The following is a 10,049-nucleotide window of genomic DNA, read 5'->3' on the forward strand; positions in this document are numbered from 1 at the left end:
ATGTTGCCACCCAAAAATTTTTTGAGGAGAGTTTGCCTTCTTTTTCTTCTTGTTCTTCTTTTTCTTTTTCTTCATATTTTGTTGAATTTTCTTTTGATTCTTCCTCTTCCTTTTCTTGGCATCTCTCTCCTCATTTGCGTGCACTATCCTTGTTGCACACACTCTTCGTGTCATTTGCCTACCTTCTCTCCTATGAAATGTGTAGTAGTGCATTTGACAAGCTCTTGCGCGCGTTGAATTATTATTTTCTAGAGCGGTCAAGCTTGGACCTTAAGCAAGCCTTTCTCGGGAAGTAACCCGTGTTTTATTGCTTTCATTTTCTTTTCTTTTTAGAATAGATTTTATCTCATGGAAATGTTTGTGTTCCTTTTGCTAGGTACATGACTTGATATACTTTGGTGCTTCTATTTGGATCAAGAATCAAGGAAGATTGGCACCACATTTGCTAGCATATAGAAGGCAAGATTCAATATTAGAGGTTGTTAGCTTTGAAAGGTTAAAATTGGGTCATTTGCGGGTATTTACACCCACCTAATATCCGGTAATATCCTTCCTTGCTCTTTCTCTAGTGGATGATGACTTGTTGGACATATGTTGGTTTGTTGGATTGATCTCCTTGTTTCCCCCTCCCATGGTTTCTATGCCTTATGATTGAGCATGTTGTCTCATTCAATCTTGGGGGAGGGTATTCTATCATGTTTGATGGGATGTTGATTCGTATATGCTATGCACCTTTGTATATGCTTTTCCATGTTCTTTTATTTTGAAAAACTCCAAAAATATTTTTGTTTTTATTAAGGCAAATTTGCAATGTGTTTTGTTTTGTTCTTGCTTTGGACATAGTAACATTTGGACTTGTAAAATTGAATGTTTTTATTCCTAAATGGTAGTGGTGTGCACGGTTTGAGATTACGTTTGGTTGATTCTAGGATAAAGCATGCTAAGGTAGTTGTCTAGAACTAGGGGGATCATGAAACCATATTCTACTTGTTTGTGGCATGATGGTAGTTGCTCCCTATCTTTGATTTGACAACCTTAGTGAGTTTTTGCTACAACCATGTGAGATTCATACTTTTTCAAGCTTTCAACATTTTCTTGCATGAGTGGCGTGGATCCTTGACTTTCGCAAACCTAATCTAGAATCTTAACGTATGATTCCTAAGACCGAGACCGAACCACCAAGGGAGGACAAAGGCATCTTTTCGGGGTGGTACTTTTTCTTTTCTAGGATAGCTTTCATTTTCTTTGGTTTTTGGGTTTACATTGCCTACTTGCTAACCTTTTGAGCCTTTTCCCTTCTTTTCAAGCCACATCTCTAGATCTTGAGCCTTTTGTTTCATTTTCGTTTCCATTCTTGGTTTTTGTGAAGCAATTGTTCATTATTGTTGGAGTTTGTGGTGGAGGAGTTTGGATATTTGGTTCTCTTGAAAGCAAGTTTGTGTTGTGTATATTTTGTGAATAATGGCAAGTGAATAAATGAAAAAGCCGTCCAAAGTAAAAAACAAAGGCAAGGACAAAGCAAGTGCAAATTTGAAAAAGCCGTCCAAAGTTAAAAGAGGCGAGCACAAAGCACTAATAAAGAAGTATGAAAAAAAAAAGTGAAAAATGCAAAAATATTTTTATGTGAGTATTCTTCCTTTTTGAGCATTGAGGACAATGCTCCATTTAAGCTTGGGGGGAAGCGTTCTCACGCTTTTTGTGTATATGTTTGTGATCTTAGCTTTGAATAAGCTTGGGGGTGTTGGTATTTTTGTTTGGTGATTACTTGGTTATGGTGTAAAGAAATGCGCAATCTTTGCTTCACAATTTAGGTTAACAACCAAATTTTAAAAATAGCCTACCTTAACCCTTTTTGCCTTACGTTACAACCTTTGGGAAGACCTTTTGACCTAGGGGTTGAGTCATTCATCGGTGGAGGGAATCATGGGTTATAGCCTAAGGAAAGGGGATGCGAAGTCAAGATGTCGAGTAAGCCAAAAATTTGATCTTTTTCCGGTTCCTTCGTGGAATCTATGAGACGCTCACTAAGGGGAGATATGAGATTAGTAGGGGGAACGCGGTAAGACCGTTTGGGATGAAAGTGGAGTGTGATAACTAGTTCCTATGCTTAGCATATTTATGTTTCAATCAACCTTAGGTATCTTGGAGCGTCCACTCCCTTACTTATTTAGAAAGATTTGCATTCATTTGTGCTTGTACATTTTAAAAAGTCCTTTCATGAACATGTGTTTGCTCTTCTTTTCTTTTCATTTCCTTCTTTATGCTTTGCCTTGCTTGTATTATTATGAGAGTTATGGGTTAATCTCTTAGGAAACCTTTACGAGAGCATCACTCGTCCTCTAGGGCGATCTAGGGGTTTAAATGGCTTGTTGTAGCTAAAAACAACCGTGATTCCTACGACAGTGATTCTTAGTGTAAATTCTCGCCCCACTTTTTCTTTTTGCTTCGAATAAGCCCTTCTTTTTCCTTTTTAGCCTTTGTTTTGCTCGGGACGAGCAAAAGTCTAGCTTGGGGGAATTTGATGAGTGTCATTTATGGCACTCATAGGGTAGTCTTTTAGGGTTATTTCTTTCCCTTTTTCATGCTTTCTTCTCTTATTTTTGGTCCTTTTTCCTTTAGTTTCTCTTTCTCCTCTTTTCTTTATGGTTCTTGTGTTTTTCTCGTATTTTCCTTTTATTTGGCTCTTTTTCCCTTTTATTTCCTTTCTTTGTTTGCTTGTGTAGGTACTTGGAGAATCACCTTTGCAAAGGAATCAAGTTGGGACCTTAATTACCAAGCGAGGAAGAAGCATTTGGCTAGAGAGGGCTTAGAGAGGCCTTGGAGAGGCCTCGGAGAGGTCTCCAAGGTATTGCCAGCAGGCCGCAGGCGCAGGTCAGTGAGGCCGCGGGCGCGGGCTCAAGAAGCACAAATGGCCAGATTTTGGCAAGAACTTCCCGCGGTTGCCCCGCGGGCGCGGGAAACTTGGAGAGGGCGCTCCGTCTCAGAGAGACCGCGGCCCCCTGATTGAGCTTTGGGAGAAGGGGATTAGCCGCGGGCGCGGCATCTTTGGCCGCGGGCGCGGGTTTATACTGCCGCAGGCGCTGGTGTTGCCCAGATAGCCCGCGGAGGGTTCCATACCCATTTCTCCGCGGCCGCGGGTTCATCGGGAGAGGGCGCGGGATTTGCCGGTTTATTCTTTGCTTATAAATAAAATTGTAATTCCTTTTTGAAACCAAGTTTTTGACCATAAATTCTTAGTTTTAGAATAGTTCTCTCTCTTAGGTTGAGAGCTTCTCTCTCTAGATTAGGCTAGATTAGGAGTAGTTTTAGAGAGAGAAAGTGAAGGATTTCAATGGTGATTGAGAGATTGAAGATACAAGGGTGACAATTGTGTTTAAGATCTTCTCTATTATCAATGAGCATTCTTAACTCTATCTCACCTTATTGCTTTGTTTAATTTCATGTTTGTTTGGTTTAATTTTGATGTTTGATGCTTGATTAGTGTAATTGTTCTTGATATTTTGTTAATTCTTGATTTCCATAGTTGTTAGTTGATAGATGATGATTCTTGAATAGTTGTTTGCCTAGGAATTGGGTGAAACTTGTATGATTGATTAATTGTGATTAATTTGGGAATTGTGTTGATTGATTGTTGAGATTAAAGTGATTAGTGAAGGTTTGCATGTGTGTAATTCAATTAGGCCTTGAGAATTATGCTAGATTGCATTGTAATTGCTAATGACATGAACAATTGATTTAGGAATTGCAATTATCGATTGGTTTTGATTGTGATTCTCTTAGTTTTTTTATTCATAGTGAACCCTGGCTTAACAATTAGGAGATAGCTCTTTGATTCCTATTGATTGCTCTTATCATTAGTCTTCACAACCTTTGATTGGCATGCTCTTCCCAAGTTGTTGCAATTGACATGATTACTTGTTGATCCCCGTTCCTAGTGTTTTATTTCTTTGGTTACTTGTTTTGTTAGTTGTTAGTATTCTCTCTTACCTTCGTCTTCGACCTAGCTTAGGCGCATAATTGAAAGTGCTTGAACATTACCGTTCCTTTGGGTTCGACCCTTGACTTGCCTCTATACTCGTATTTAGGTTTCTTAAGTGTTTATAAATTTAGTTTGACCGAGGGAAGATTAGATAACGACCTAGTTTTCCCCTCGTCACTAGACATTGCAAATTTCTTTGTTAATACTATGAATGGTCAAAAAACGGTTTAAACACACTAGTTTAATCGTTTCCAAGATCCTGGTTGTTATCATAATAAGACGAAACACGGGATTTATAGACCCATTTTAAGCAACTTGAAAGGGTCTAATTATTGACAACAAGCAAATCATCAAAGTCATCCAACACTGGGGGCTACAACATTCGAAAATGTAAAATGGGGGCTTACGAACCTGAAATTTAACCAAGCTACACCAGTTTGATGATCTCTTAAAGAATTTCCTAAACTAACTAGTTTTGTGCAAATCTTCAAATCACAGTCTTATAAGTGAATAATAATAACCATCGGTTATTTTTATCATTGATAAAGCCAATTTTGCAACTTACGCATGAAAAAAAATAAGTCGCAAGAACAAATTCATGCTATTATAAAAGTTCAAAATTCTATTTATAATTTTAATGCATAATTGTTGTTTTAAACACTTCAATTTACATTAAAATTAACAAGTATAATCTATGTGAGCAAAAAAAAAAGAGAAATAAAGTTTAAGCACAAAGTCAAAAGTAGAATAAAAAATAAAAATAAATATAAAAACATATATGCTTGACATGCTCATACATGATCAATACTTTATCACTTCACATGAAATTTGTTGCAATATATTGCTTAAACATGTCACAACAACAAACAAACAAATTCATGACAACAAATTGAATCGAAAACCCCAACTTTTGTTAGGATTCTTCATTTGACTTCTCCATTTTATTGACCAAGATCAAAGTCTGGTAGAATAAAAGGAGAAAGATTTACTTTCCTTACCTTCAAACGACAACCAAAAATGGAAAGAGATCAAGATTGGAGAAAGATGATGAGAAGAAAGTGAGCTGCAGATCGCGTTTCTCCAAATCTTTTACTAATTCAAATGTTGCGCGCATCTCATTAAGTTGCCCGTGGCATCCCAGCGCAACCCAGTTGCTTGCGCGCGCTTGGCCAGCGCGATCTACTGAGTTGGGCGTGGACACTGGTCACTGAAAAGACCAGTACTCAGATTTCGATCCATTTTGAATTTTTCTCAACGGTTTTGTACGTTGTTAGATGTAATAATGCACGAATTATTGAAATGTTTTAAAATTGCTTTGCATTTTGTAGTTTGCATTCTTCTTTGTTAGTTTTTTGCATCATCTTGTATGCACACCGTGATTTGTGCCTTCCCTAAGCATACGTTTTGAACGTTTTTTGTAAGAGTGTCTTAAGTCGTTCCGTGGTGGTGCTTTATGTAAAATCACCCATAGACAAGTTTGTCATTTTACTGTGCTGACCTTATAAATGTCCGGCTTTTCTTCTTTTTTCACGTCCGAAGCAAAAAGGAAGGCGTTGTCATGCAACGTAAAAATGCAAAAGACGTAAAGTACAGCGCAAAATTGAACGTCGTAGGTGTTGCGTAAAATTTCACTTCAGCCCAAGCTTTGCGAGATCTACCTCTCAGAACTAAAAGGTAGAGGATTACTTTAGGCGTTAGCTCACGAGTCGACAGGCGCGCCGAACCATCAGGAACAGACACTTCTTGATTAGAAGCAAATACGGTAGTTAGTGAGCTTACTAGCTTACTAGACAGTTAGGGTGTCCTTCCACCCCCTATATAAAGAAGAGACGAGACGATGTCGCACCTATGTAGTCACGTGCCCCTAGTCTTGAGACACGTGTACTCATCTTGTGGACAAAACTGCTGAAAGAGTTGTTGACTTTCTTCCCTCTCACTGGATTTGGATATGTGCTTCCGGTCCTAAGACATGTATTTCTATCTTGTGGACATCCGGCTCGAATACCGGATCGTTTAGGCTCAAATGCCGAAAACACATTTTTCATCTTTTTACTTTGTTAAAGTCAGGCTAAAGTTTTAATGACATACCGAGGGACTTTAGACCAACGATGACACGATTGAGAGGAAATCATCCCCTTTTATTCTTTTTTTAAAACCGATCTCTTCTCATGACTTGACATCACCCAGAACACCTTTACTTGTAAAAGTGTTCTACAAATGCAAAGGATCAATCTAGATTCTTTAGCGCATTGAGACTAGAGATAACTTTTTCTAGCCTTAATAGCTACTTGTTTCAAACACTTAGCGAATCAAGGATCGTTTTGACATCCTTGACATTTATGAAAGATTCTCTATTCTTTAAGAACTTCGCAGAATGAGTCTCAGAACTTGATCAAAGTGGGGGCTAACTGTAGACACCTACTTTTGGCCTCTTGCCCCGAAAAGAAGTGCGATGATGTTAAAAAAATTCATTCTTCATGTTAGATCAAAGTTGAAACGTTTATGGACTATTAAAAGAATTATGAAGTAAGTTAAAACCCATATTTGAGACCAATTTATCTTAGAGACTTGTCCGATTACTAATTAGGCCTAAAAAATGTTCATACATGTTTAAACTTGCTTAATAACGGACCCAAATGCGTCAAATGCAATGATTGGATCCAATGGAAACTACATTGTTGAAAAACCGAGCAAAACAGATGAATCAAACATAAAATTATTATTTATGGCCTATACAGATGGATAGCCCTTTCAAAGATATTTCTAACGGCATATTATAAGCCCAATTCTGAGCCAAGACGAAGAAGTTATGATCAAAACACTAAACCGGGTCGTAAAACCGACACCCTTGCACTCTAACGGCCATAACTTTTTATCCATAACATATTTTAACCTAATTCCAACGGCATTGGAGAGTAGACATTCAGAAATTTCCAATGATACCTCACACGTCTTAATCCAAATCCGTAATCAAAAGTTATGGAAGTTTTAAAAACGTGTTTTCATAAAAGGCAAACCGCAAACCAGCGCAACTCAATTAGTTGCGCTCGCGACTCATTGAGATGCGCGTGGCACCCAGCGCGATCAGAGAGTTACGCGCGCCACCTAAAGGCGCGGCTCTAAAACCCTAAACCTAGATCCCTTTGCCTATAAATAGGGGTCTTCATTCAGCATTACGGGGACCGAAAATTCAGAATTAAAACCCTAGTATTCTCAAAACCTTAATCTCTCAACTTCTCTTACTATCATACTACTTTTTCTTCTCTCTTCCCAAATACTTTCCAACCCTAATTGAATCCATTGAAGTCCTTGGAGGTACGAAGAAGAAAGAAATTCCACAAACACATTAAACGGAGTTTTAACATAAAAGAAGAACGGCTAGTTTCCTTAGCACTTAGATAAATCACTTCTTTTCCTTTATTGTTTAAATAAATTTAATTTAATTTAATAAATAGTGTTGTTTGATCACTTTAAACAAACTTTTAATTAATTAATTCACATAGTACTCTTTCGTTAATCAAGACTAGAATTTTAATAATTAGTTGTTGTTTTATCACTTAAGACAAGGCGAATATTGTGTATTTATTGTTCTTTCACGAATATTGATTAAATAAGAATAACGACTTTTGCAATGTAATTCCTATATGATTAATGCGTGTAAATAAAATCACCTAACTTAGTTTTAGGTATCGCGTTGCATATATTGTTTGGTGATGAAATTGTGAAAAAGGAAGAGCTAGTAGAGGCCGCACTAGGGCTAGAATAGCGATTCCTCCCTAAAAGGAACGTTATTTTAGTACCCTCGCTCCCGAACTCATTTCTGGTTTATGTAGACAAATTTGGGCATGGGTAAACTTACGATTCATGATAATTATCCCATGAACTCCACATGGGAGAAAGACATGAACGAGGTTTATGAGTTTTCCTAAAACTCATTGGCGACTCCCTACTTGTTTCTTGTAAAAAAGCGTGATGGCAAGATCAGTTCTAATTCAAGGTCCCCCTAACAGTTAGGAATTCAAATCCTACTACACCTTAACAAGTTTAAAGTCCTAGGCTTTTAAAGGGTCAATGGGAATCTAAGGAAGGATCCCCTTACGATGGGAACACCCTCCTTACAGATGCCTAAAAAGATAAAACCCTAAAATTGGTAGCCACAACACGTCAGCTGATTGTCGCGGTACGGCAAAATCTGGCATGACACGGGATAATGTAGCGTGACGCGGGAAAGCAGCAGCCCTAAAATGATAAAATGCGTTCAGTTACTACGCGGAGAAAACACGGGAAATTCCTGTGTCGCGGCATGTGTACCGTGACACGGCAAACTATGTCGCGACGATGTCCACTGTGGCGCGGCACATGATGCCGTGACACAGTGGACATTTTTCCATTTTTACGTCCAGATTCATTTTAAACCTAACGTAGGCGTCGTTCGAAGTGCTCCTACGTTAAAGCGTGGGTGAATATGCTTGGCACTCATTGGAAGTGGGAATTGACATATACGATAGGGACAACGATTAGGGACAAGGAAAGTAAGGAGCCGCCAACAAGTTTTTAAGGAACTTGTAAACCTGACAAAGGAATAAACACGTCGTCAAATGCCTATCGCTAAATCAAATACAATTTATAAAACCTAAACAAACTTAATACAAGTATAAGGTAAGCAAAGGGTCGAACCGCAGGAAGAAGTTAAACACCGTAATTAATCAATTAAGCTATCTCGGAACAAAGAGTGAGAGTGGAATTATTTAATAGATTAAACTAAGAGAAAATTGAATTAAAGACAATATAAAGAAAGAACCAAGGAGAATGGGTAGATGTAGGCTTCCCTTGAACACGCAATAGCATAGAAACAAATTGATAATGAACTAAGCATGCATGAATATCGATATAAAAAGTCCAATCTAGCCACCTTACGGAGTTAATTGGCTTCTCCTAACATAGCCTCTATGATTCCACATTAGAACCATATATTGGGAGGTAAAATCAAGTAACCATCGATACAAATGAACTTAGCTAAATCAGCTTTCGTTTCATGTAGCAAAGATTCACCTTTAATCAACTAACAATGTGCACTTTGCAAGAAGATCAAAGAACAATCAAGCATGTAAATACTTTAATCACAATCAACTTGAATCCCAACACTATAAGCATGAACAAACTCCAACTTAGACCTGGCAATCCTGACCCATACCCGATGACCCGACCCGAATGACCCAACCCATGACCCGAAAATAATGACCCGAAATTGACCCGAAACCCGAATTAACCCGACCCGACCCATACCCGACCCGATGTGGAGTTGACCCGACCCTGACCCGAAACCCGAAGTTGACCCGACCCGATTATACCCGACCCAATGTTGACCCGTTACCCAAAATGACCCGACCCGAAATTGACCCGTTACCCGAAATGACCCGACCCAAAATTGACCCGTTTCCCAAAATGACCCGACCCAAAGTGACCCGACCCGAAGTTGACCCGATACCCGAAATGACCCGACCCAAAGTGACCGGACCCGAATTTGACCCGATACCCGAAATGACCCGACCATAATCGACCTGATAACCGAATCAACTTGCCTGGATTTAACCCGAATTAGCATAGGACAACCGACAACCTATGAAGTAACCTTGTAATCCCCCGTATTTTTAAATATGTTATAAATGAAATTTAATTTTATTTATAATATTTATTTGTATTTTTCCGTAATTTAATTTCAAAATATTCAAATTATTAATTTGGGTCAAAAATTATTTTGGTACAAATAATTTTATGAACCTTCATTCTATAATTTATTTCAATACAACTAAAGCTTAGTCCATTTCAATCATTTGGCCCATTAATTTTATGAGGCCCAATCTTTCTATTTAACCTACAACGTTCTCTCCTATAAATACCCCATTAATCCCCAAAAATTTCCCACACAAAAAGGTTAGTCTTATTTTCTTTCTTCTTTGTTTTATTAATTTGTGTAATTATAATTATTGATTTATGGGTTTTGATTGTTTGAAATTAATTTAATTAGTATCAAATTGTATTTTGACGATTAAACTTCATAATTTCAGAT

The sequence above is a fragment of the Chenopodium album genome, chromosome 2, assembly GCF_948465745.1.
Source record: "Chenopodium album chromosome 2, dcCheAlbu1.1, whole genome shotgun sequence".
In the NCBI taxonomy this organism is placed as follows: Eukaryota; Viridiplantae; Streptophyta; class Magnoliopsida; order Caryophyllales; family Amaranthaceae; genus Chenopodium; species Chenopodium album.